Source organism: Theropithecus gelada, chromosome 10, assembly GCF_003255815.1.
Source record: "Theropithecus gelada isolate Dixy chromosome 10, Tgel_1.0, whole genome shotgun sequence".
In the NCBI taxonomy this organism is placed as follows: Eukaryota; Metazoa; Chordata; class Mammalia; order Primates; family Cercopithecidae; genus Theropithecus; species Theropithecus gelada.
In genome coordinates, this window is record NC_037678.1 from 89,115,240 (window position 1) to 89,140,723 (window position 25,484).

At 48.1% G+C, this 25,484-nt stretch overlaps 1 protein-coding gene across 3 annotated transcripts in view; it reads left to right on the plus strand.

Moving 5' to 3' along the window:
* Nucleotides 1–784: 784 nt before the first annotated feature.
* Nucleotides 785–25,484, plus strand: part of BANF2 (barrier to autointegration factor 2) — a 38,042-nt gene continuing 13,342 nt past the window's right edge. The window contains exons 1-2 of one of the 3 annotated variants that reach the window (XM_025399981.1): nt 785–889; nt 24,006–24,167. The gene's annotated coding sequence lies outside the window, so the exon portion shown is untranslated. Of the gene's footprint in view, nt 894–24,005; nt 24,168–25,484 lie in introns of all 3 variants that reach the window. The other 2 variants (XM_025399982.1, XM_025399984.1) reach the window with 2 other exon arrangements.

The following is a 25,484-nucleotide window of genomic DNA, read 5'->3' on the forward strand; positions in this document are numbered from 1 at the left end:
CCACTCAACAGTTTCCAAAGCAAAGCCGTTTGCTCTTGGTTAGAACTCCTCCACCCCCAATCCCAAGCATCAGTGGCGAAAGGGGATGGAACCTCCAGAAACATTTTATACTTTGCCCCCTTTTTTGAGTTTTTCTTTTCTTTTTAGGCTTAGTAAATATACATTGTACCAAGTTATCAATTACCAACAACGGAAAGTAGGCCAGGCATATGTGCTATGGAAGATAACCTAAAGAACACCTGTGTTGAATTTAACTTGAAGGTGGGAGGATTTATATTTCTGCTTGTTTTCCTGAGTTAATATTTAAGTTACTTCTCTTTTCTTGAGTCCCTACCAGGTGAGCAGTAGGGGAAAATTACGGGTATACCAGTAGAAGAAAAAGCTGCCCTGGAATTTTAAGTCCATCACAGCAGATGTGCAAGGAGCAGGGGGTACCCACAGAAGTTGCTTTGTGCGGGAAAACTGTATGAAGGATGGACTTGGTTTCACTGAAGTGACCCAGGCCGGGTGAGAATAGAAACTGTGGCAGGAAGTGGCAGCGGATGGATTCATCAGCAGTCTTCCAGGCTGACGTTTTCTGTACAGCAGACATCCCTCACTCCTTCCCAGCAACCCCAGCTGAGAACAGCACCTAGACAGGCCGATTTCTTCTGGAGAGGCCTGAGGCTCTCGCTCCTGCCCTGCCCTGTGCCCTGATGCCAGCAGCCACAGCAGCCCTTCCTGTGCCCACCCCTGACCCGTGGAGTGACATCACAATGTAGTCCCTTCAGGATCTTGGGACTGATTGCTCCATGGGCCTGGGACATAAGCTGAACCTCTGGCCTGCAGTTCCAGATCCAAGGGGACTGAGACAAACTGCCGGCTGCCACTGGCTTGTCAGGAGCACCTGGTGAGTATTCAGAGCTTCCCCCAGCAGCATGGAAGGAGATACAGACAACAGCTGGCTGTCTTAGCACTTTAGGGTCTCATTCTCACACAGGTTTAGATGGGCCAAACTGGTGGCTGGGGGTTCGCCAGGTAAGCCCCAAACTCTTCCTAGGAAAGCTGACTGCCCTGATGCACACACCCCTTCCCAGCCTCTTCCTGCTGTGTCACCATCTGTGGGAGGCGGTACTCTATTCTCCCCTAAGACTCAGCTTGCCACCTGCACCAGCTCCCTGGGCAAAGGTCACCTGTGTTCTTAATAGACAGAGCAGAGAGGCCAGGCTTTCAGATGGCAAATTCACTAGAGCATCACTTCTAGCCTGAATTGAGGTCAGGGACAGCCATTGGCCAAATGACACACCACATAGCAAGGATAAGCAGAGGTAGCTGACGCAGCCACCTCCCATCCAAAATGTGTACGACGGCCCTTCCTTTCTGTAAAAGGCCTTCCTGCTTTGGCTGTTTTTAAATCTCCACCTCCCGGTGACCCGCTTGTATATCAAATCGCTTCCTTTCCTTTCAGGACAGCAAGAGAGCTTTGGGATGGTGATGGGAAATGAGTAGATGGATTAGAACACCAGGAAAGCGGGCAAAATCTAAGGTGGGGGGATGGGGACAGACGCCAAAGCCATCTCTCAAAGAGGATGCTGGCTCTTTCCATATGGGCCACCTGCACTCGGTCGAGGGTGGTTTGAGGCCCAAGGTCTTCTACAGCAAACAGTGGGGACCCATTCTGGGCCCCAGGAGGTACAGCTGCCTTCCCCACCATGGCCCATTCGTGTTTTCCCACAGTCTGTCCATGGTCCATTCACCATCTGTGAGTGCCAACACGTCCACACAGCTGCAGCTGAGTCCCTTCTCCCACGAAGGAGTGGCTTCTGTAGGGACCCCATGATTTTGAGAAGGCTCCTAGCTCTCCCTGACTGTAAGGTAGAAAGGGAGGTGGGGGTGGGGGGATCAGAGAAATATTTTACCTTTAGGGTTTGCCATTCCTCCTTAGTTTTATATGTGATGGGCTGAAGCCAACCTCTGCTTCACACACAAGTCTAAGATGCCAATGGTTCACCAAGCATGCTAAGAACATTTTAGCCCAGGTTAGGCCCCACTGGAAAAGGGAAAAAGACAGTAGAGGGGCCAGTGCTAGAGCAACCTGTGGTCCGCGTCCTGCAGCAGGTTTAATTTGGAGAGGAGAAAGGGAGCAAACGCTGAACCTCCCATACCAGACCCGCCACCTATGTTGTTGCTCTTAATTCCGACCTGTGTGAAGCAGGTGTTCTCAGGTTCATTCTACAGACACAGAAACTGAAGACTGTTCTGTGCTGGTGGCACGTCTAAAGAGGGCCATTAACCTGGAGCACGCATTCACTCTCTATCGACCATCCCCAACATTAGAGCTCTCTGAAAAGAGAATGGGCTGCTTTGCAAGGCAGCAAGAGTGTGCGGGCCCCGGTTCTTCAGTCAGCATGGAAGAGAATGGGATTCTTGTCATCACCTGGGAGCTGGACCAAAAGATCTTTAAAGGCCGTTTCCAAATCCCAGATTGTAGGATTCTGGGTCTTAGTACTTTGCCCAGCCTCTGCGATTGAACTCAGATGAGTCACGCCTTAAGGGCAGCTGCAAACTTTCTGTTAGGCAAGGAGAACTGCAAAGAACCACAGAGATCAGCTACAGGCCCCAGGTAGGAAAGAGGAACCTAGACTGGTTGAGGGAGTTTTCCAAGGCTCCAGAGCCAATCTGCAGAGTTAACCTGTGTTGACTGAACAAATGGAGGAGCCAGGTCTGAGTGCTGATCAAACGTCCCCATGCCCATCTCTCTCGTTCATCTGGTTCTTTCCTATCAAGATTATGATTCAGCCACTATTTACAGAATACCTGCTGCATGTCAAGTATGTTTCCAGAGATTATTTCACATACTCCTCCCCAACTCCATGAGGTGGGTGTCATCGGCCCCGTTTCTCAGATGAGCATGGTTAGGTAACCACCCCAGAGGTTCAGGTACTTGTGGAGATGTCATAAATACTACATGACAAAGCAGGTCTTTCCAACCCCAAGGAAAACTTCTGTCTCCATCTGCCGCCTCCTAGCTTGTGCAAGGAAGCAGGAAGCACTCTCCTTTCTTAGCTTTTTCCTAAGACAAACTGCCACTGACATGCCAAGTTCCACAGTGCCTATTTCCAGCCCCTCCTGGACATTGTCCTGATGGATGCTGAGCTCCCTGTGGGTCCGCCTGGTTCACTGGCCCAGCCCCTCGCTCTGACAGGGCAAGATGGAGCGATGTCTATACACGGACAGATGTTATACACCAAGGAAGAAAATCTGCTAATCGAAAGCAGCTTCGGCTAATTGTGGCACTCTCCCTTCTGCGTGGTGCCCTGAAATAGTAGCCATGCTCTGTTCTTTTTTCACATCAGGGAGCCCCAATTGGCAACTTAAATGAGGTTGCAAAGAAGTCAGTTACACAGACCTCTGCCGCCAGTTTCCATGGATGAGGCCTTGCTGATGATGTTCCTTGGGTAGGACCCGTGTGCAACTGTCTGTGGACTTGGCTTCTTGCTGTGGATAATTTGGACTCACTGTCAGGCTGGAAAAGCCTCATTTAACCCTGGGGAAAACTGGAACGTCCAGAAATTTAATGGAATACTAAACCCAAGAGCACATGGTCTGACCTTGAACTCTGGTTCTGATCTGCTTCTGAGTTACTCTATAGCCATCTCAGCCAGCAGAACCGTCACGGGAATATTCTGTCTCTGTGTTGCCCAATATGATAGCCACTAGCCACACAGGGCCACTGGGCACTTGGGATGTGGCCAGTGGGGCTGAGGAGTTGCACTTGTTGTTTAAATGGAAGCTTAGATTACAGAGCCGTGGGTGGCTGGTGGCTGGTGTGCTAGACGCTGCTGCTCTGGCCCCTGCTGACTTTTGTGACTTCATCTCTGATCTCATTCCCCTCTCCTGGCTCTCCCTTTCCCTCTGCCTTCACTGCCAGACCTCCTGCACTTTTTGATTCTTGCATTTGCTGTTCTCTCTGCCAGCATCACTTTTTCCTCTGATCATTTTATGGCTTGCCCCTGTTCAACAGGAGGGCCTTGGATCAAGTGTGTGTCTTCAGAAAGACCTTCTCTATTCTATCTAACAGTGTCTCCAGCCCCATTCCAAATTTCTCCTTATCTCTCTGAAGTTATCGTGTTTGTCTGTTTTCTTGTCTACTGCCCTCTCCCTGGATACGAATCCCAGTTTCACCAGAGCAGGGATGCAGTCTGCCCTCTTCCACTCCATATCTGTGCCTGGAACAGTGCCTGACAGGCAGAAAGTGCTCAGTATGGTTCTCAGAGTGTAGGAACTTTCTGCAGGGCAGCCCCCTCCTTCAGTGAGGAGGAAAGACAGTCACAGCCCCAGTAACTTCTGCTGTGTGACAAAATAACACAAGCATAGTGGCCTGGAACAGCAAAGATTCGTATTTCTTCCACTTCTCTGGGTCTGGAGTGTGAGCAGGACTCAGTTCCACATTGTGTCAGTGAGGGTCACTCAGCTGGGGGCTGGGCTGGACGGGGTGGCCCAAGAAGGCCTCACTCACACAGCTGGGACTTTTGGGCCCTCCAGGAAACATCTCTATGCAGTTCGTCTGGGTTTTCTTACAGCATGGAGGTCTCAGGGCAAGTAGGCTGACTTTTTGTAGTATTTTGAGATGGTGTCTTGCTCTGTTGCCCAGATTGGAGTGCAGTGGCATGATCTTAGCTCACTGCAACCTCTGCCTCCTGGGTTCAAGCGATTCTCCTGCCTCAGCCTCCCGAGTAGCTGGGATTGCAGGTGCCCACCACAATGCCCAGCTAATTTTTGTGTTTTTAGTAGAGATGGGGTTTCACCATGTTGGCCAGGCTGATCTCGAACTCCTGACCTCAAGCCTCCGACTCAGCCTCACGAAGTGCTGGGATTACAGGTGTGAGCCACCGCACCCAGCTGGCTTCTGAAAGAGGAAGCAGAGGCTACCAGGCGCAGAACTGGCAGCACCATTTTCATCACCTTCTACCCGGCTAACTAAGCCACAGGGTGAGAGCCCAGATAAAAGGGGAAGGGAAACTGTCCACCTCCTGGTGGGTTGGCAGCATGTTCATATCAGCAGGAAGGGATCTATGGACACGCTACACAGTCACTTCAACAATGCTGTGGTGGTACTTCTCAGCTCTGATCATGCACGTGGGCCATCTGGGGTCTGGTTAAGATGCAGATTCAGTAGGTCTGGACTGGAGCCTGAGATTCTGCATTCCCAACAAACTCCAAGAGACGTCAGAGCTGCAGGCCCACGGGCTGCACGTGGAGTAGCAAGGCTGTATTAGAACGCATCCTATCTGAACCTGTGCTTAGGTTTGACATTGCAGGGCCCCCAATTCCACTTCTAGAGTGGATATCACTTCTTCGCGTTAAGTGTTACCCATTGTTGCTGAGGTCTACATGATCGGTCCCTTCTTCCCTGGCATCTGGACTTGTGCCCACATGATGCCATGGGGTAACTGTCCCATTCTACCTCCCAAGCACTTCTCATGTCTTGCTTTATTTACCAGCCTTTAAGGCCCCTTCCTTCTTTAACATTTAGTTCTCATCGTGTCCCTTGTAAAATTGGTGGAATGGGGCTCTTTCAGTTAGGATTAGAAACTAAACTCAAACTAGTTAAAAGGCAAAGGATTGATTGGAGCATGTATGGCTTCAGGACTGGCTGTATCTAGGCCGTCAAATGATGTTGTTAAGAAACTATTTGTCACCATCTCCAGTTCTGCATCGCCAGGATCTCTCTGACAGGATCCCCCACAAGTGGAAGAAGAGACGAACACTCACTCAGCAACCCCAGCAAGAAGGGGGCACCACTTCTTGCCTAATCTTTCTGGCAAAAGTGCCAGGATTCTCTCTGGCTGGCCCAGCTGAGGTCATGTGTCCACAATGATGCAGTCATTGTGGCCAGGAGGATGTGTTACCTCATTGGCCAGGCCTGGTCATGTGTGTATCCCTGGAGCCAAGTGGGAGACTGGCCCCACCCAAGCCACATTGGATGAAAGCAGGAAGAGGTGATTCTCCATGTAAAATTGGAGAGAAGAGAGAGCAGTTAGGAAGCTAAAAAATTGTCCCAGTTGATCATGAGAACAGGTGTTGGAGTCCTTGTGTGATGGCTGAGAAAGCAGAGGGAAGGAACCTCATAAATTCCAGAGGGCCCACAGCTAACCAGGCCTCCCGACCCCTAGCACAGACTTACAGGGGCTGTCGAATTAAAGATCTTTAGCACCAGAAGAATCTTGGAAATTAGCCAACGCATATTCCACAGAACACTGGTTCAAGGGAAGCTAACTGATGTTACTTAAAAGGCTGTCTGGTCTAGGAAAGGTAAAAGACAATGGGCTAGGCCAGGTCAGCAGTTTCCTTGCTTTACAGGACTTTTCAGAGCCGTAAATAGGCTGGTGTACATTGTGAATCCCCGAGAATGGGGGAGGCCTAGGGACCATTGTTTGGAAAATTAGTAACCTAACTCTGTTCCTCCCCATTTTATAGATGAAGCAACTAAGGCCAAGAAGGGAAAGTGATTTGGGCAAGGTTATGCAACTAGTTCATCCTGGGATTACCCCAAATGCTGTGCTGAGACATACTTCATGCTCTGCAGAAGCATCTCTTTGTACCTCAGGGTAGCCCTGTCCTCCTGGTTGTGCTCCTGCTGTCTGGAGTGTGTGCGTTTTCCTTTCTCCCACATATCCCTGCATAAGGGTTTGTGGGCTTCTACAGCACTGCTCCTGTGAGGGCCCATGGGCACCCAGAGTGCCCAACCCCTGCCTGGGACATGGCCCTCACTGCTGCATGCCTGAGGGAACTACTGAGAGGCACAGAAAACCACATGGGTCTGTACTTAGGAAAACACAGCCACCCAACTGGCAAGGTGACGGCATTGATGAGGTTGAAGGGGCTTGAAGGTTGGCCAAATCCGGAGAGTCAGCACAGACAGACACCAAGAGTGCCAGGCTGAAGGGTGGAGGGAAAGGAAGGTTCCTAGAGCCAAGCACACACTTTAAATATAGGGAGAGATTGTCGGTCAGGGCTGGGGTGTGCTGACGTGAGGGCGACTGTTATAGCAACATTACCTTTGAGACCCTCATTCATCTGGGCACTTCATATGAGCTCATTCTAAGCCACTCAGTGACCCGGGCTGGGGATTATCATGACCCATATAGATCAAGAAGAGAAAAGTAACTGTTGGTTAGTTGGCTGAACTCATGGGTATGAGCTAAACACAAAGGATTCAAGCTCTGGCTCTTCTCTTCGCCAAGTACATGATCTTGGACATGTTACTAAGCTGTCTGAGCCTCCATTTCCTTGTCTGGCAAATGAGACTCAGATACGTTCCCACATCATAGCTTTGTTTTGAGGATTAAATAAGATGTCTGTGAATCAGCAAGACACCTAGCACATCCGTGGTAGGGTATCCTTAAGTGATGGCAGGAATGGAGAGGTAGGAACAGATCCACCAAGTAAAGGGTAAAGCCAAGATCAAACACAGGTCCAGCCAGCTGTGGTTCCTTCTGCCTCTTCACTGCCACTAAGAGAGGCGGAGCATTCAATGAGCAGATGGCAGTGGCTCAGAGTGCAGATCAGTGCAAAGGGCTTTCTCATATTCTCTGCAAAGAAGGAGGGATGGCATATGTGTATCTTTGGTCATTTCCAGGTGACTCTATCCAAAGTCCATGCAGGAAAGTAGACGCTGTGAGCAGGATGGAATATACATATCCAAACCTCTAGAGCAGAGCCCGGGCCAGGCATGACTTGATCAACATCTAAATGCCACCAACACCCAAGGGCCACGCAGAGGGCAGAGACCAGGGACCACATCTTGGCACTTTCAGATGGGTTTGCAAGCACTGGAAATCAAAGCTTCACCAGGGATGCTTTAAGGATGAAAATCCTGGCCGGGCGTGGTGGCTCACACCTGCAATCCCAGCACTTTGTTTGGAGGCCAAGGCGGGTGGATCACAAGGTCAGGAGATCGAGACCATCCTGGCCAACATGGTGAAACCCCGTCTCTACTAAAAAAAAAATACAAAAAGTTGGTCAGGCGTGGTGGCGGGCACCTGAAGTCCCAGCTACTTGGGAGGCTGAGGCAGGAGAATGGCGTGAACCTGGGAGGCGGAGCTTACAGTGAGCTGAGATCACACCACTGTACTCCAGCCTAGGCGACAGAGCAAGACTCTGTCTCAAAAAAGAAAAGAAAAGAAAAGAAAATCCCAGCAGGGATTTAAGGGAAGATGCTGGGACCTGGGAGTAGCATGTGGCCCCTGAGTAGGAAGATGGAAGTACAGCAGAGGCAAGAATGGCAGTCCACGTTTGTAGATGTTTTTCACAGGGAAGGTCAGAACACGTCCCAGGGAAACCACGTCCAAGATTCAAGATGAGAACCACCTGACCATATATGACCATATATATATATATATATATATATATTTTTTTTTTTTTGAGATGGAGTTTTGCTCTTATTGCCCAGGCTGGAGTGCAATGGTATGATCTCGGCTCACTGCCACATCCACTTCCTGGGTTCAAGTGATTCTCCTGCCTCAGCTTCTGGAGTAGATGGGATTACAGGCATGTGCCACCACACCTGGCTACTTTCTTTGTATTTAGTAGAGATGAAGTTTCACCATGTTGGCCAGGCTGGTCTCGAACTTCTGACCTCAGATGATCCACCCACCTTGGCCTCCCAAAGTGTTGAGATTACAGTCATGAGCCACTGCACCCGGCCCCAGTCAAGATTGTTTTCTAAGAATCAAAACTTGACTACAGGCTGGACATGGTGTCTCACGCCTGTAATCCTAGCACTTTGGGAGGCTGAGGCAGGTGGATCACTTGAGGTCAGGAGTTTGAGACCAGCCTGGCCAACATGGTGAAACCTTGTCTCTACTAAAAATACAAATCTACTAAATACAAAAAAAAGCCAGGTGTTGCGGTGCATGCCTGTAATCCCAGTTACTCGAGAGGTTGAGACAGAAGAATCACTTGAACCCAGGATGCAGAGGTTGTGGTGAGCTGAGATCATGCCACTGCACTCCAGCCTGGACGACAAAGTGATATGTCTGAAAAAAACAAAAACGAACAGAAAAAAACCTGAGATCCCTGATCCACAAAAGCCTGAAATATGATGTCAAATTGTATTTATATATGCAAGGGGACATTTTTCCTGAAGGAAGGTGCATAGCAGGAGAGGCAAACTGTGGCATGGCTTTGTTTTGTTGGGTCCACATAGCATTATGAATATTTGAATGATTTCCCAACATTTAAAAATTGGGTACTAGTACATAAAAATCTAAATGTTGGGCTCCTCTTGAAAAGACTCACAAGATCCAGTCACGTGGGACCCACATTCCAGAAATGGGTGGCCTCCTTTAGATGGGGTGTGTGGGGCCACAGTCAGCTACACAGTCCATAGCACTTTTGTGACCTCCCCAGTGGATGTCCAATGTTGGTCCTCATTTGCCAGCACCCTTGCACTGTTTTCTTCACTGCTTTATTTTTTTAATTTGCCTGGTCCCTCTGGCTTTTTCATTTGCAACCCATGATTTGAACTTCTAATAGATGCTCAAAGGGTGGCTGATTTTAAGAAGATCATTGAAACTGAGATCTTTTTTCCAGCTTAAACTCTTTCCCCACAATCCAGTGTTGAAACCGACCCTTAGTAGAGGCAGAACACCACCTTTCCCAGGCCCAGAAACACAGATTCTTTTCCTCCTAAGGAATATGTGTATGCTGTTTGTCCAAGGGCATGTTTACAAATGGCAAGCTTATCTTCTGATGTTATAAAACACCAAAAGCTATTTAAAAATTACTGAAACTCCTATCTGTAGTCTCTGCAAGATACTGCTCAGGTGATAATGCAATCAATGAAAGCAATGACAATCTGGGAAATCCTTTCTTTAGAACCTTGAGAATTTGGCTTTGAATGGAGACAAATCAGACAGATAGAACTCTTGCTCAGGTCCCTTTTCCGAAGCCAGAGCCAACAAGCCTAGCTTTCTTTTGAAAGGGTCTTAAGTAGGTCTTTGCATTTGGGAAGATTAGGCAAGTCACTTAGAGCCGATTTCTGAACTGAGACTCAGAGATGCACATAGTCACACCTGCGTATCCGGAGACACGTGGACCTGGAGGGCTGGAGGAACTCAGCTGCCTTGGTCCTTAGGAGGCTCCAGAACCACCGTGCTGAGGCCCAGCAGGCAAGGGCAGGATGCACAAAATGTGAGAGCAGAGGAATGAAGGAAAATTAAATCTTGGGCGAGGCATTCTGTCCAGCAAAGAACGGGAGGTGAATACATGGCACGTGGGCCTTCAGTATCCTATGAGTGGAATGAAGGTAATGCTTAAAACACTGCACCACTGCACAGCTCCACCTGTACACAAGATGTGCCCTTGTTTGGGGGCAGCCGACTGCTGCGTCCCCTGTTTATATTTGCACCCAAGCAGAGGAAGTCAGTCCAAAGCTAGAAGGAGAGAAAATGATTGCCCAGAAGCTCAATGGAAGCCTTGATTAATACCTCAGTGGTTGAGAACACAGATACTAGGCTGACGCCCACTCGGTTGGAGGCCTGGCAATGCCATAGGTCAGTTAATTTATCTTATCTGTGAAATGGGATAATCATAGAACCTATCTCATCCCAAGGGCAGGTGGGTGGATGAAATGAGATGATCTTGGTGCGGAGCTTAGCACGGTGCCTTGGTAAGGCTGGATAAGCATGAGCTGCTTTCTTAGGTGGATTTCCCGGTTGCTGACCTGATAATCTAACTGCAGTGCAAGTAGTTGATATGGAAAGGGTTCCTGGTCCCATGAGGAAGGGAGTGAGGATGTGAGACCGGAAAGGGAAGGTGGTCTTGAGCAGTTACTGCCATGAGCACTGGGGGCTCCCTCCGGCTGGGGATGTCTGGATATCACCTAATGTGGGACAGGCCCCAGAGCTGTGCCACCTGAGGGGTGTGGGGCTGGATACTTACCCACCTACTCACATCCTGGCCGAGGGCTGCTCCCAGGGTGTCTTGTCCCCAGCCCTGCCCACTTGCAGGGCGAAGAGCCCCCCATGGAAACCGTGAGCCCTGGGGGGACATGGGCAAGGCAGGGACAGCATCTGCTAAAACTGTCCTTGTTGTTCTGACTCCCGTCCTGGAGAGGGAAGACCTGGGCTTTGGAACCACCCAGACCTCAGCCTGTAGCTTATCACCGCCTTTTACTAGATAGATGGCCCCCTTTGCCTCTTTGGGCCTCCATTTTCACATCTCTTAAAATAGGACCAATTCTCTAACGTTGCAGAACTGTTTTTGAGGACTCTGTGTGACAATGGCCATACAGACGCAGACATGTAGTAGGTGCTCGGTTACCGTGAGCCCCCTTACTCGCCAGCTCAGTTTGGTTCCATTTCTCCTGCTTGCCTGTGATCCTTATTCTGTTTCTAGTCCCGGGGTGAGCCCAGGCCGGCACCAGACTTCTTTCCATGTGAGCAGGGACAAGCTGACATCGAGACTAGTGCTTGCCTCCCAGGTGACTTCTGAGTGACAGGCTGTTGCAGTGATCTCCCAAGCTGGGTATTATCATCCTGTTTCCACCTTAGCTTTGAGTCTTAACAGTCTGTGGCTTTCATCAGATCCAGAGTGGGTAGAATAACCGGCCGGCCTAACGGCGGCTGAGCCAGGAGTGGAATCCCAGCAGAAAGAACTTCGGACCCTTGCAGCTTCCCTGGCAGCCCAGGGCTGGGTGTGTGGGCAGATCTGGGGGCTTCTGCTGAGTCAGACTGTGTGGGAATGTTGTGGCGGGGGCAGGGGCGCCGCCAGATGAAATCAGGATGCCCAGTGAAATTTACATTTCAGATAAACAAGAAAAAACCCCTTCTGTATAAGTACAGTCTGGGAAATACTTGGGCCATACTTATACTAAAAAGTTATGTAGTGTTTATCTGAAATTCAAATTTCACTGGGCATCTGACATTTTTATGACCTAAATCTGGCAACACTACTCTGGTGGGAACGGAGAACAAACCTCCTGGGAGGTCTGGGTTAGAGATCAGCACAGCAACCGTCCTGCAGGCAAAGGCCAGTGTGGAGCCACTGCCTGCCCCCAGATGGCCTTCCTCGGGATCCCCTCCAGGGCCTGTAAAGCCCTCATGAGAGTCACTTTTGCCTGAAGACATTGTTTAACTACACAGTGGAGTCAGTTACAGATTCACTCTCACCACACTTACCCGTAGAAAGAAAATACGATTCTTTATTCTTAGGCACCTCCACACAATGTGGTAAGAACAGAGTAGCTGCAAATTGTGTATGTGTTGGGTGGGGTTCCCTGGAAGCAGAGCCTGAGACCTGGGTTCCAGTGCCCCTGATCTGGTGAAGGAAGCAGGAGAGGGCAGGGGAGGAGCTGAGAGGTGTGGACCGGGGCACTCAGCTTCTGCCTGACCCCCTGGGGGGCTCTGGAGCCGGAATGGTACCAGACAGTTGGCTCCACTTTGAGACAAGGGAGTTAGGGTTTTGTGCTTCTGCATCCACAGGCCATTAGCTGCCCTCAGGCAGGGGGCTGGGCCTTGCAACCTCCCAGGTGTCTCCAGGTGTAGCAGCTTCCACAGCAGAGGTGACAGTCCAGAGAAAGCCACGACCACACATTGAGGATCCCCGCAACACTGGTAGCAGCTGGGTGCACCAACTGGTCCAGGAGACCTGGGCATGGCACCGATGGCACCTACTAGGCTCTGTCTCCTTGCAATGTAATAGTCAGATTCTCTCCAGGCTGCGTTAAAGAGTCCCTATTGGGAGGTGCAGTCTCCTTAGGGACTGCTCTGCCCCTCCTCTGTCCTTCCTATAGAGTGATGGCTGTGTGTGGAGACAGGTGCTGACTGTGTCTTCAAGGCAGTGGGGAGAGGGGACTTTGAATACTCGTGAGATCTGCAGGATGATTGCCTGAGCCTGTGGCAGTGTGACTGCTGGAATCTGCTCCCTGCTGTGGAGGGGTGACCAGCCCCTTTTTGTCTTTTAGGGGGCTATCTTAGTTTCCACTGCTGCAGCCTGTGGCCTGGTCATTTGCCCATGGTGGTATGGTCCCCATGCATGGGACTTCTTCATCCTGACTCCAGGCTTCTGTTCATCCATCAGGGCTTAAAGCATCTTCTGCCCTATCATGCCCTGAACTTTTTGCTGCAAAAAGCCAAGGGCACTGGCTCAAGCTTATCTTCCCAGCCACTGTTTACTGCTGCTACACTGCTGCCCAAGACACTTCAGAAGTGACCGTTGTTGTCATCTCCTGCCAAGTCCCGGAAGGCAAGCCACCAAGTCCCATGCACCATTCCCACAGCCCGACAACCTTCCCGACTCTACCCACTGGAATCTAAAGAGTCTGCCCATTTCTGGATGTTTGTTCAGGTAGGGAAGTTCAAGCCCCATGCCCATGAACACTCATCTTTCTTTTCTCTTCCACCTTCCCTGGGAGGGTAGTGTGGATACTGAGGTGAGCCTTCTTCCTCTTTCTAGAATCCATGGGGCGGAGAAGGTAGATTCTCCCTTCCTCTCTTCTGGGGAAACTCCTTCTCCCTCTAGCCAACATTGCTTTCCCCTTCTCTGTGGGGTTATAAAGGCAGAGAAAGATGGGATCAAAATGCTCTACTCATAAGGGGGTGTACATTGAGAGGTTTAGAAACATGTTAGAGTGCCCCTGTGTTTATAGCAGCATTAGTCACAATGGCCAGAAGGTGGAAGTAACCCAGGTTCCCATGATGGATGAATGGAGGAGCAAAATGTGCTGTATACGGTGGAATGTTGTTTAGTCTTAGAAAGAGGAAAAATCCTGGCTGGGCACGGTGGCTCATGCCTGTAATCCTAGTATTTTGGGAGATCAAGGAGGGAGGATTGCTTGAGGCCAGGTGATCAAGACTAGCCTGGGCAACTTAGGGAGACCCCCAATCTCTACAAAAAAATTAAAAAATTAGCTGAGCATGGTGGTGCACATCTGTAGTCCCAGCTACTCGGGTGGCTGAGGCGGGAGGATGGAGGATCACGTAACCCCGGAGTTTAAGGCTGCAGTGAGCTATGATTGCACTCCAGCCTGGCGATGGAGCAAGACTCCATCTTAAAAAGAAAGACTGAGAGAGACAGACAGAGAGAGAGAGAGACAGAGAGACAGAGAGAGATCCTGTTGCATGGATGCACCTTGAGGACATCAAGCTGAGTAAAATAGGCCAATCACCAAAAGACAACTCCTGTGTGATTCCACTTCCATGAGGCATCTAGAGTAGTCAACTTCATAAAGACAGAAAGTAGAATGGTGTTTGTCGGGCTAGGAGGAGGGGGAAATGGGGAGTTGTGTATTAGGTATGAGAATGTTCTGAAGATTAGCACAACATGAATACATTGAACACTACTGCACTGTGCACTTAAAGATGACTAAGATAGTCCGGGCGCAGTGGCTCATGCCTGTAATCCCAGCACTTTGGAAGGCAGAGGCAGGAGGATCACTTGAGGCCAGGAGTTTGAGACCAGCCTGGGCAACATAGCAAGACCTCATCTTTACAGAAATATTACAAAATTACCTGGGTGTGGTGGCTCGTGCCTGTAGTCCCAGCTACTCACGAGGCTGAAACGAGAGGATTGCTTGAACCCAGGAGTTCGAGACTGCAGTGAGCTGTAATCAGGCCACTGCACTCCAGCCTGGGTGACAGAGCGAGACTCCATCTCAAAAATAAAAAAATAAAAAATAAATATTATAATATAAAATAAATAAATAAATAAATGTTAAGATGGTAAGAATTTAAGTTGTGTATTTTACCACAATTAAGAACAAAAAAGTAGTCTGGGTGCAGTGGCTCATGCCTGTAATCCCACCACTTTGGGAGGCTGAGGCAGGCAGATCACCTGTGGTCAGGAGTTCAAGACCAGCCTGGACAACATGGTGAAAACCCATCTCTACCAAAAATACAAAAATTAGCCGGGCATAGTGACAGGTGCCTATAATCCCAGCTACTCGGGAGGCTTAGGTACAAGAGGCAGAGATTTTAGTGAGCCAAGATTGCACCACTGCACTCCAGCAGCCTGGGCAACAGAGTGAGACTCTGTCAAAAGAAAAAAAAAAATAGAAAGAAAGAAAGAAAAAGAAGAATAAAAGGTGAAAAAAAATACATCTGTTACAAATGTAGATATTTCATCCATGGAAGGTGAACTAATAGGCTTGTCCATTCTTTATATGACTTATTCTATTTCATCAGCTCCTGATCCTTTGCAGATAACAGGGCCCCAAAGGGAAGGGAATATTTTCATGAAGGAAAAATGCAACCAGAAATAGTCCTAGCTAGAACCACTATCAGACAAGCATGTCCAGCCTAGATGGAATTTTATAGACAAGGGACAATGCTATTCACAAAGGTTGGGAGACAGGGTCATGGGACAAGAAAGGTGGAGGTTGGACAAGCTGGGAGACAAGCTGGCTTCTTCATGGATCCTTGCAGTTTACCTTGGCTGCAGGCACGGTGATCTTAGCACACATCCATAAAACCTTACTTAGAATTGCTGGGGCCAGAAGTTCTAGAGAACTCAAAAAAAAATTTTTTTTTAATGTGCAATGTGATGCCTCTTTTGTATATTACAGAACATTCCTAGTGGAGCCTGGCTCAGCACCCTGTAAACTCATTAATATTCCTGTGGTGGAGTGTATAAATATTCACACTAACTGGGATAATAAAGACTATAAATAGCCTCATGTCAGTTCAGGCCAGCGTTCGCTGCCAAGTAAGTCTCCCCCCGCCCTGTGCCCCCAAAAAGAATTTCTGGATTTCAGAGCATTTGGGATATGAAAATGGTAGCTTAGGGATTGTGGACCTGTATGAATTTTATATCATCTAGAGACTGTAAAAGAACAGAGATAAAATGTAGGAAGGAATCAGAAGGATGAGGTCAGTGAATTCAACGCTGATCTTATAAATAAGAAATGGAGGTGACTGGCCCAAGATCGCTCTGCTGGACATTGGTGGAGCTAAGCTCAGACAAGGATCTCCTACCCTCAGCCCAGCTCCTCCAGCAGGAGTTAACAGGAACCTCCAGACCCAGAGTCCATGAAGCTGAGCCGCCCCCTCCATCCTAGTTCCCTGAGAAAGTGAGCCCTGCCTTTGGGAATGCCTCCTTATGGCTAGTATACCATGTGTGGTGTGCCCTGCCGTGGGCTGGTTCTGTTTTCTCTGGGAGTGGTATCTGCAGAAGACATTGTCCCGAGGGTTCATACACTTAGCTCAAGGCCTTGCATACAGATGGCACTCAGTGAATGTCTGAGGAACTGTTGAATGTATTTGATTATTCATCACCTGTAGACCCATCAAGATAAGGATGTATCATCAAAGGGCCGTATGTAAGACAGCCAACAAGGAGCAGAGAAAGAAAAGATCTTGTTTCCCACTGCAGAATCGGAACTAACAGCGAGGAAGGCAAATATTGCTTTATTTTTGAACAACGAGCATTAATGGTCTTTGGAAAGTGGTTTGTTTCATTCCTGATACCTAAGCCATGGGCCTGACCCCGCCCCATCCCTCTGGGTGGAATGGGGAAGCCTTTGTGCCCAGCACAGTGCTCGGTACACAAAGGGTGCGCCCAGAACACTTGTTGGATGAGTGAGTGAGAGATAAGTATTAGGGGTCATTAGTTAGAACTCTGTTACAAAAGGCACAATCCTAACTTAAACTGAAGTAAGCAAAAATGCCTATTTTGTGTATTTTGCCTGACATAATTGAAAAGTCCAAGGGTAGGCGCCTTCAGGCATGTCTAAATCCAGGCCTGCAAATGATTATTGGGGAATCTGTCTCTTCCCTTCTCTCAGAGCTGCTTTCCTCCACACGGGCTTCTTTCTCAGGTGAGCTCTCCACAGGTGTGGCAACCATGGCCACAGCAGGCTCAGGCCAAGCAGCCCTCACAGAAAGTGATTCATGGCCCAAGAAAGTGAGGGGTGGTCACTTGCCCACCCCAGGATACTGTGGTGAGCGTGGTACACCCTGAAAAGTAGTTCCTGAGTGGATTGTACAAAATGGAGCCCTGTGGAAGCTCTTGAGGCCATGAGCTTCTATCCAAAATGGGGGGCATTTCTCCCTCGAATGTATGAGTGCAGCCTGACAGGGTCTCCTCAGATCCTTAACAGCCTAGGTGGGAGAGGGCTCCTCAGAGTCCAACCTTCAGTGTTATAGGAAGGTTACCCCTGTTCTTTTCTTTTTCTTTTTCTTCTTCCTTTTTTTTTTTTTTTTGAGACAGGGTCTCCCTCTTATGCCCAGGCTGGAGTGCAGTGGTGAGACCACGGCTCACTGCAGCCTCTACCTCCCCAGGCCCAGGCAATTCCCCCACCTCAGCTGCCCAAGTAGCTGGGACCACAGGTGTGTGCCACCATGCCTGGCTAATTTTTGTAATTTTCGTAAAGGCGAGGTTGTGGCATGTTGCCCAAGTTCACCCATCTTTCCTTTCTATTTTTTTTTTTTTTAAAGAAAAAGACAGGTCAGGTGCAGTGGCTCACACCTGTAATCCCGGCACTTTGGGAGGCCGAGGAGGGGGGATCACTGGAGCTCAGGAGGTCAAGACCAGCCTGGCCAACGTGGTGAAACCCTGTCTCTACCAAAAATTAGCCAGGTGGGGTGGCGTGCATCTGTGGTCCCAGCTACTCGGGAGGCTGAGGCAGGAGAATCTCTTGAGCCCAGGAGGCAGATGTTGCAGTGAGCCAAGATTGCGCCACTGCACTTCAGCCAGAGCAACAGAGCAAGACCCAGTCTCAAAAAAAAAAAAAAAAACGAAAAGAAAAGAAAAAAAGAAACAAAGAGAAAAAGAGAGACGGGGTCTTGCTCGGTTGCCCAGGCTGGTCTTGAACTCCTGGGCTCAAGTGATGATCCTCCTGCCTTGGCCTCCCAAATTGTTGGGATTACAGGAGTGAGTGACGGCACCAGGCCAGCCACCCTCATTTTCATTCTTTCTCAGGTCATTTGAAGGGAGAACACTGGTCATTTGAAGGGAGAAACTGCAATTCTGGGGAGTGTGGGTAAAGGTACAGGGAGCCAGGAAACAGCACTGACAGACAGTATTCCTTCAGATTCTGAGGGGTGAGCATCTGGGCTCCCTTGGGCTCTACTCCATCAGTGCAGAGGTCCCTTTGTCCTCTCACTGCAGACCGAAGGCACAGCAGGCCTCCAAGGAACAACCCTGGGGTCATTCTTACCCTCATGCTCTCCCTGCCGCTTGGTGCTACAAGACTGGAGTGTTCCCAGGGCATGGGGGTAGATGCTCTGTTTTCCTGTAAATCTGCTTAGTTTGGGAGATACTTATATTCTCCATATATTTGAGGTGTTAACTATGTAATAAAGTAGCTTTTAATAAAGGATGTCAGTGCTTTGAATATATGAATCTACATTTTTTTTTTTTTTTTTTTTTTTTGAGACGGAGTCTTGCTCTGTAGCCCGGGCTGGAGTGCAGTGGCCGGATCTCAGCTCACTGCAAGCTCCACCTCCCGGGTTTACGCCATTCTCCTGGCTCAGCCTCCGGAGTAGCTGGGACTACAGGCGCCTGCCACCTCGCCCGGCTAGTTTTTCGTATTTTTTAGTAGAGACGGGGTTTCACCATGTTAGCCAGGATGGTCTCGATCTCCTGACCTCGTGATCCGCCCGTCTCGGCCTCCCAAAGTGCTGGGATTACAGGCTTGAGCCACCGCGCCCGGCCTGAATCTACATTTTAAAATAAAAGTAGAAACAGAAAATGAAGGCACTGAGCAAAAGAAGCAAATTTAACTACAAAGTGAAAGAGCTGTTCATCTAGGCTAGTTTCCCTATACCGTCATTAGGGTTAGCTCAGAGCTTCCTAGTAGGCCAAGTAAAAAGGGAAATAAGATCTTTACAAATTATTTTTTATCATAAAGGTAGAAATATACCAATTTTGAAAGGCGTGCTTTTTTCTTGGTATTAAGTTCCAAAAGAAATATGTCATGTGGGATAATTTATAAAACAAAATGTGAGTAGCAACAGTCTCAACCATGTTCCCACAGGTGCAGATTCCCCTGCCCAACCCCTGTAATATACCTTGTGACTACCCTCTATAATAGGTGAGGGAAAAACACTAATTTTAAGTATTAACATCCCACTTTCCTGGGGTAGGCAATACCATATGTGTCTAAATATAAAGCAAACATGGAAAATAAGATAATCTCACAGTTTCTCAGCAAGAAAATCTCCAAAAATGCTTTTTGGCCACTTGAATATATAAATTTTAGGGATACAGAAAAAATAGTCTTACATCTACCATTTGATTTCATAATTTAATTACACACATTTGAAATCACATATTACATAAAATAATATTTAGAAATGTTCATGCAGCAATCTGTTAATGGCAAAATAATATATGAAAATATTGCACTTTTCCCATTGACCTTTTGCAAAAACAATGGTATTCTAATGGGAGTCACTTTTTGTGTTGTAGAATTTTTTTTTTTTTTTTTTTTGCGATGGAGTCTCGCTCTGTTGCCCAGGCTGAAGTGCAATGGCGGGATCTCAGCTCACTGCAACCCCTGCCTCCCGGGTTCAAGCAATTCTCCTACCTCAGCCTCCCAAGTAGCTGGGATTACAGGCACCCGCCATCACGCCTGGCTAATTTTTGTATTTTTAGTGGAGACGGGGCTCCTGACCTCAGGTGATCCACCCACCTCGGCCTCCCAAAGTACTGGGATTACAGGCATGAGCTACCATGCATTGTAGAATTTTTAGAGAATAACAACTTCACTTCCAGCCAACGGTGGAAGAGATGTCCCTTTTTGAATCCATGTATAATGTCCCCACTGGAAATTGTATCTCAAGCCCCAAACAGCCATTTGTATGGCATTAGGGCAGTTCCCCCATCCTTACCCCATTTATCTGATAGAGGGGGAATATTTGTGATCACCTCCTTATGAAGACCTGTCACACAGCTTTTAAAAATAACCTTAAAGGATGTCAAACATTTGCAACTGGGAGATCATTCCTTTGGGAATTGAGATTAAATTCTACTAATTCCTTTATTCCTTTTTTTAAAAGGTGACTCTCTAAGCATCTAAAACCAGAATTGATTGTGGTCATTCCCTGCCGTTGTGTTCTCCCCAGACAGGACTTTGTGGTTCAAAATGCAGTAGGGTCATTGACAGAACACCCTGTAATACAAGAACTTTTACAGGGCAGGATTATGTTGAGGCATCTGCTTAGTTCTGTTGTATGATGGCCAAGTGCTTAAGCTGTCCATAATGCACCCAACCCTGCAGCTCACCCAGGGTTACAAGAGGGATGCCTTAGAAGAGGGGCGCTCCCCTGGAAGATGGAGAGCTAGTGTGCTTTGCCAGGTGCATGGTTGTTGTTTTGTTTTGTTTTGTTTTTGAGATGGAGTTTCACTCTTGTCACCCAGGCTGGAGTGCAATGGCTTGATCTCGGCTCACTGCAACCTCCGCCTCCCGGGTTCAAGTGAGTCTCCCGTCTCAGCCTCTCAAGTAGCTGGAACTACGGGTGTCTGCCACCACACCCAGCTAATTTTCTTTTGTAGTTTTAGTAGAGATGAGATTTCACCATGTTGGCCAGGCTGATCTTGAACTCCTGACCTCAAGTGATCCACCTCAGCCTCCCAAAGTGCTGGGATTATAGGCGTGAGCCCCCACACCCGGCCCAGGTGCATTGTCTTGAACAGGTCATTTACTTTCTTGGGCCTTGGTTTTCTTATGGGAGAAATGAGGGGTTTAGGCTAGATTAGAGAAGGATTTTAGGGAGCACAAAGGGGGCATGGGGATGGCATCATGTATTGGGGGGCTCTAGTGCCCTCTTCTCATTCCCAAGTCAACAGAGAGTAATTCTGCTTTGATCTATTTTATATCAAGGAATTCCAGGTAAAATTTCCTTTGAAGTAAAGATCTTTTTTTTTAATTAAAAAAAAAAAAAAGAGGAGCAGCTTGTTATTGAGGTCTGTCTGCTCTGAAGTTCTCTGACTTCAAAGCCATTGGGGTCATAGTTGTCTTCCTATTGATGGCTAATGAGGACATGATGCGCCTGGTGATTTGGGGGTAGATGCAGCCTGGGAGCTGCGAGCGTGCGCCATATGGCAGCACAGACGCTGCAGATCCCACCACTAAGGCCCATTTAGCTGGAACCCCATCATCCCAGCAAATCTGCTTGGAATTTTATCAGATAGAAGCAAAGGACAAGACATGGTCCTCCAATTTTGCAACATACTTGAGTCACTTGGGGAGTTTTTAAAACTTCTGATGTCCAGGGCATACCCTATGCTAATGAAATCAAACTCTGGAGGTGGGATCCAAGCATCAGTAATTTGTAACTCTCCCCATGTGAGGCCTAATGTGCTGTCAAGTTTAAGAATAAGTGCCACTGGTACAGTCGCTTGGAAAACAGTATGGCAATTCCTCGAAAAATTAAAAATAGAATTACCATATGATCCAGCAATTTCACTTCTGGGTATATACCCAAAAGAATTGAATGCAGGTTCTCAAAGAGATATTTGTGTACCCATGTTCGTAGCAGTATTATTCGCAATAGCCATAAGGTGGGAGCAACGCAAACATCTATCAATAGATGAAGAATAAACAAAATGTGTTGTGTACATACAATGGAATATAGTTCAGCCTTAAAAAGGCAAGACATTCCGAGACATGCTGCAGCATGGATGAACCTTGAGAACATTATGCTAAGTGAAATAAGCCAGACACAAAAGGACAGATATCATATAATTCCACTTAAATTTTTTTTTTCTTTTCAAATTATCTGCAGGGCAAGTTCTACACAGTTCCACTTATATGTAAGTTCCACTTATATGAAGTATCTAGAGTAGTCATTTTAACAGAAACAGAAAGTAGAATAGTGGTTGCCAGGGGTTGCAGGGAGAGATGGAGACTTGCTGTTCAATGGGTATGGAGTTTCAGTTTTGCAAGTTGAAAAGAGTTCTGGAGATCGGTTGCACAACAATGTGAATGCACTTCACATTACTGAACCGTGCACTTAAAAATAATTGAAATGGGACATTTTATGTTAGATATATTTTACCACAATTCATGCAATAACATACAAAGAGTAAGTGGCATCATGAATGTCTTGCCGGTGAAAGTGAGGTCTGCGGGCAGCAGCGTCACCTCTCCTCGGAGCTGGTCACACACACAGTATCTGAGGCCTGTCCCAGACCTGCTGAGTCAGCACCTGCATTTTTCAACAAAAAACCCCCAGGTGGTTCGTGCACTCACTCCACTTTGAGAAGTGCTAGAGTTGTAATGAACCAAATATTAGACCAGGGTTTAGAAGATCAGAAGATGTAGCAGACATTGTTGTTTGCCTACCCAGCATTCATTTCCTTCCTTCCTTCCTTCCTTCCTCCCTCCCTCCCTCCCTCCTTCCTTCCTTCCTTCTTACAGAAACTGACATTCTCTGAGTAGCCTCATGTTTCAGAGGGGGCTCACCTCATCCACTCCCATAGCGGTCCCACTCCCCTGACCAGTGGCTGCTTTACAGGTGGGCATGTTGCCTGGTTCTGGCCAATGAAACTAAAGGAAGTTCCACTGGAGAGTTTCTGGGAGAGGTTGCCTCCCCTTAAGGACACGCAAGAAGAAAAGGCCTCTCCTTCCTTTGGAAGTTTGTTTTGTTTTGTTTTTGTTTTTTTTTGAGACGGAGTCTCACTCCGTTGTCCAGGCTGGAGTGCAGTGGCGTGATCTTGGCTCACTGCAACCTCCACCTCCCAGGTTCAAGTGATTCTCCTGCCTCAGCCTCCCGAGTAGTTGGGATTGCAGGCGCATGCCACTACGCCTGGCTAATTTTTGTGTTTTTAGTAGAGATGGGGTTTCACCATGTTGGCCAGGCTGGTCTCCAACTCCTGACCTCAAGTGATCTGCTTGCCTCAGCCTCCCAAAGTGCTGAGATTACAGGCGTGAGCCACCACGCCCAGCCTCTTTGGAAGTTTGCACATTGGAATGGGACCCAAGCAAATTCTGGGGGCATCTTGGGACCTTGGGAGCAGCTATCCTGGCCCTTGTTCACACAGAGTTATTGACTGATAAGATCCTGGGTCCACCTCATCAAAGGATTTCTTGTTATATGAGATTAGAAATGTATTTATTGTTTCAGACCAAATGAGGCAGGATTTTTCATTACTTGTAGCCCAGGGTTTCTTAACCTCTATGCTATTGACACCTAGAGCCAGATAATTCTTTGTTGTGGGGTGGTTGTGTACCTAGGGCCAGATAATTCTTTGTTGTGGGTGGTTGTGTACCTAGGGCCAGATAATTCTTTGTTGTGTGTTGGTTGTGTGCATGGCAGGATGCCACGCCCTGGCCTCTGCCCGCTAGAGCCAATAGTCCTTCCCCCTCTCCCAGGCGTGACAACTCGAGTGTCTCTGGACATTACCAATGTTCCCTGGGGATGGGGGCCAATGGCCCCCAGTTGAGCACCACTGTTGCAGCCAAAGGAGTGGTAAAGAATGTGAAGACCTTTTTATTCTGACTTCCGACGTTGCTGGAGAGCCCCAGGAGGGCAAAAATCACTGCCTATGTCCCCGCCCCAGAGGTGTTGCAAGGATCAAAGTGAGATCAGGTGTGTGAGAAAAGCAAACACACACAAGGTGTTACTAACCATTACCCGTCTTTGATGCTGCTGATGCATTGATAGCAATGTTGTAGTTTCCATTTATTCTTAGATTTCATAGGCAGAGATGTTTAACTTAACAGATGGCCAGCATGGATAGTGAATGGAATTTTCCCTCAGCAAAGGCAGAGCGGCTCATGAGACTTTCAGGCTTTTACTTGCTCAGAAATTCTGGATTCTCACCCAATTCATCAATCCCAATTCTCAATCCCAATTCATCATCCCATAAAGCCATGGGTGCTGAGGCGTTCTCCTGTTAACACCTGCGTTAAACACCATCTTGTACTTACGAAACATATTTTCACAGATGAAGAGACAGATTCCTATTTAGCTGCTGAAGAGAGCTTGATGCCCTCGGCTCACACATCTGTGGATTTAACACCCACAGAGTCAGGGGACCCTGAACAACCTCTCATTGTCTTTTGCTCCCCTTCCTAGAATCTGCTGACACATCAAGGCCACTTTTCTTAGGAGCCCCCGACTACCAAAATCAGTGCCTTTGAATTCATCTCTTCTGGGAGAGTTCAGTGTCTTCTGAAGTGTTACAAAACGTACTTCGGGGTAAGAAGGCGTACACGAGGAGCTCGACTTTACAGAAAGGTCTGGAGGAGAATGGGGAGGGTGGGGACAGGAGAGGGGACAGAGCTGTGAAAGGGAGGCATTGGATGCACCTGATCATTTATGTCATCGAATACTTGCCATGTGCTCGGCAGAGGGGCTGGTGTTGGAGTGGGGAGCAAAGGCCATTAGGAGGCAGCTGCAGCCCTTGGGGGCCTCATGATCTACTGGGGAATGTGTGGAGGACATTGGGTCATTCCTGTAACATAGTCCCATATGGTGTGGGGTAACTATCCCCAGGAACAGGAGAATTATCTTGATTTTGGTTCCCCCAGCCCCACCCCTGCAACCCATGGGCTTTGAGGGGTACCGACTCCCTTGCTGAGCCCAGAGGTAGAACACACAGACCATAATTTTTGTTTTAGGGGTTGGCATATTACGGTTTGAACCAGAGAGGGCATTTGCTGGGGGCCTCTAGGAAAAGGCAGCTTTGTGTTTCTTTTGGGGAGAGGGCTGTGGCTTGCAAAAGCGATGCTACAGCCCAGTTACTTCCACGAAGGAGTTAAGCTGAGGACTGAGCCCATTCACAAAGAAAGACTGAGTCGAGAGAGCTGCCGGGAAATCAAGTTGGAGCCTTGCTCAAGCCACATCTGATCTACCTCTGGACTTTTTGGTAGTATGTGCTAATAACACCTCCTTATTATATAAACTGATTTACACTGAGTTTTTTGATACTTTCATCATAAACTGTCCAAACTGGCACAGAATTTTGTACCAGGAAGGGGATGCTACAATGAACAAACCTTAAATGTGGATTGGTTAAGAGATATTCAGGCGGAGAGCAGCAAAGATGTCTCTATTAAACTAGGAAGATGGCGGCCGGGCGCGGTAGCTCATGCCTGTAATGCACTTTGGGAGACCGAGGTGGGCGGATCACCTGAGATCAGGAGTTCAAGACCAGCCCGGTCAACATGGTGAAACCTTGTCTCTACTAAAAATACAAAAATTACCCAGGCGCGGTGGCGCACACCAGTAATCCCAGCTACTTGGGAGGCTGAGGCAAGAGAATCGCTTGAACCCAGGAGGCAGTGGTTGCGGTGAGCCAAGATCATGCCATTGCATTTCAGCCTGGGCAACAAGAGTGAAACTTCATCACAAAAACAAAACAAAACAAAAAACTAGGAAGATGGTAACCCTCATTTAACAAAATGGCCAGTTTTGCCGGCATGCAGACCTAATGCTTATGGAGCCCATGATATTTCGAGATCTTCCAGGAAATATTCAGGATGTTGGCTACCTCTGGCAGTCTTCATTAAGGTCCTAGGAGACTCAACTTCTGGGAGATGGTGGTCCATTTAA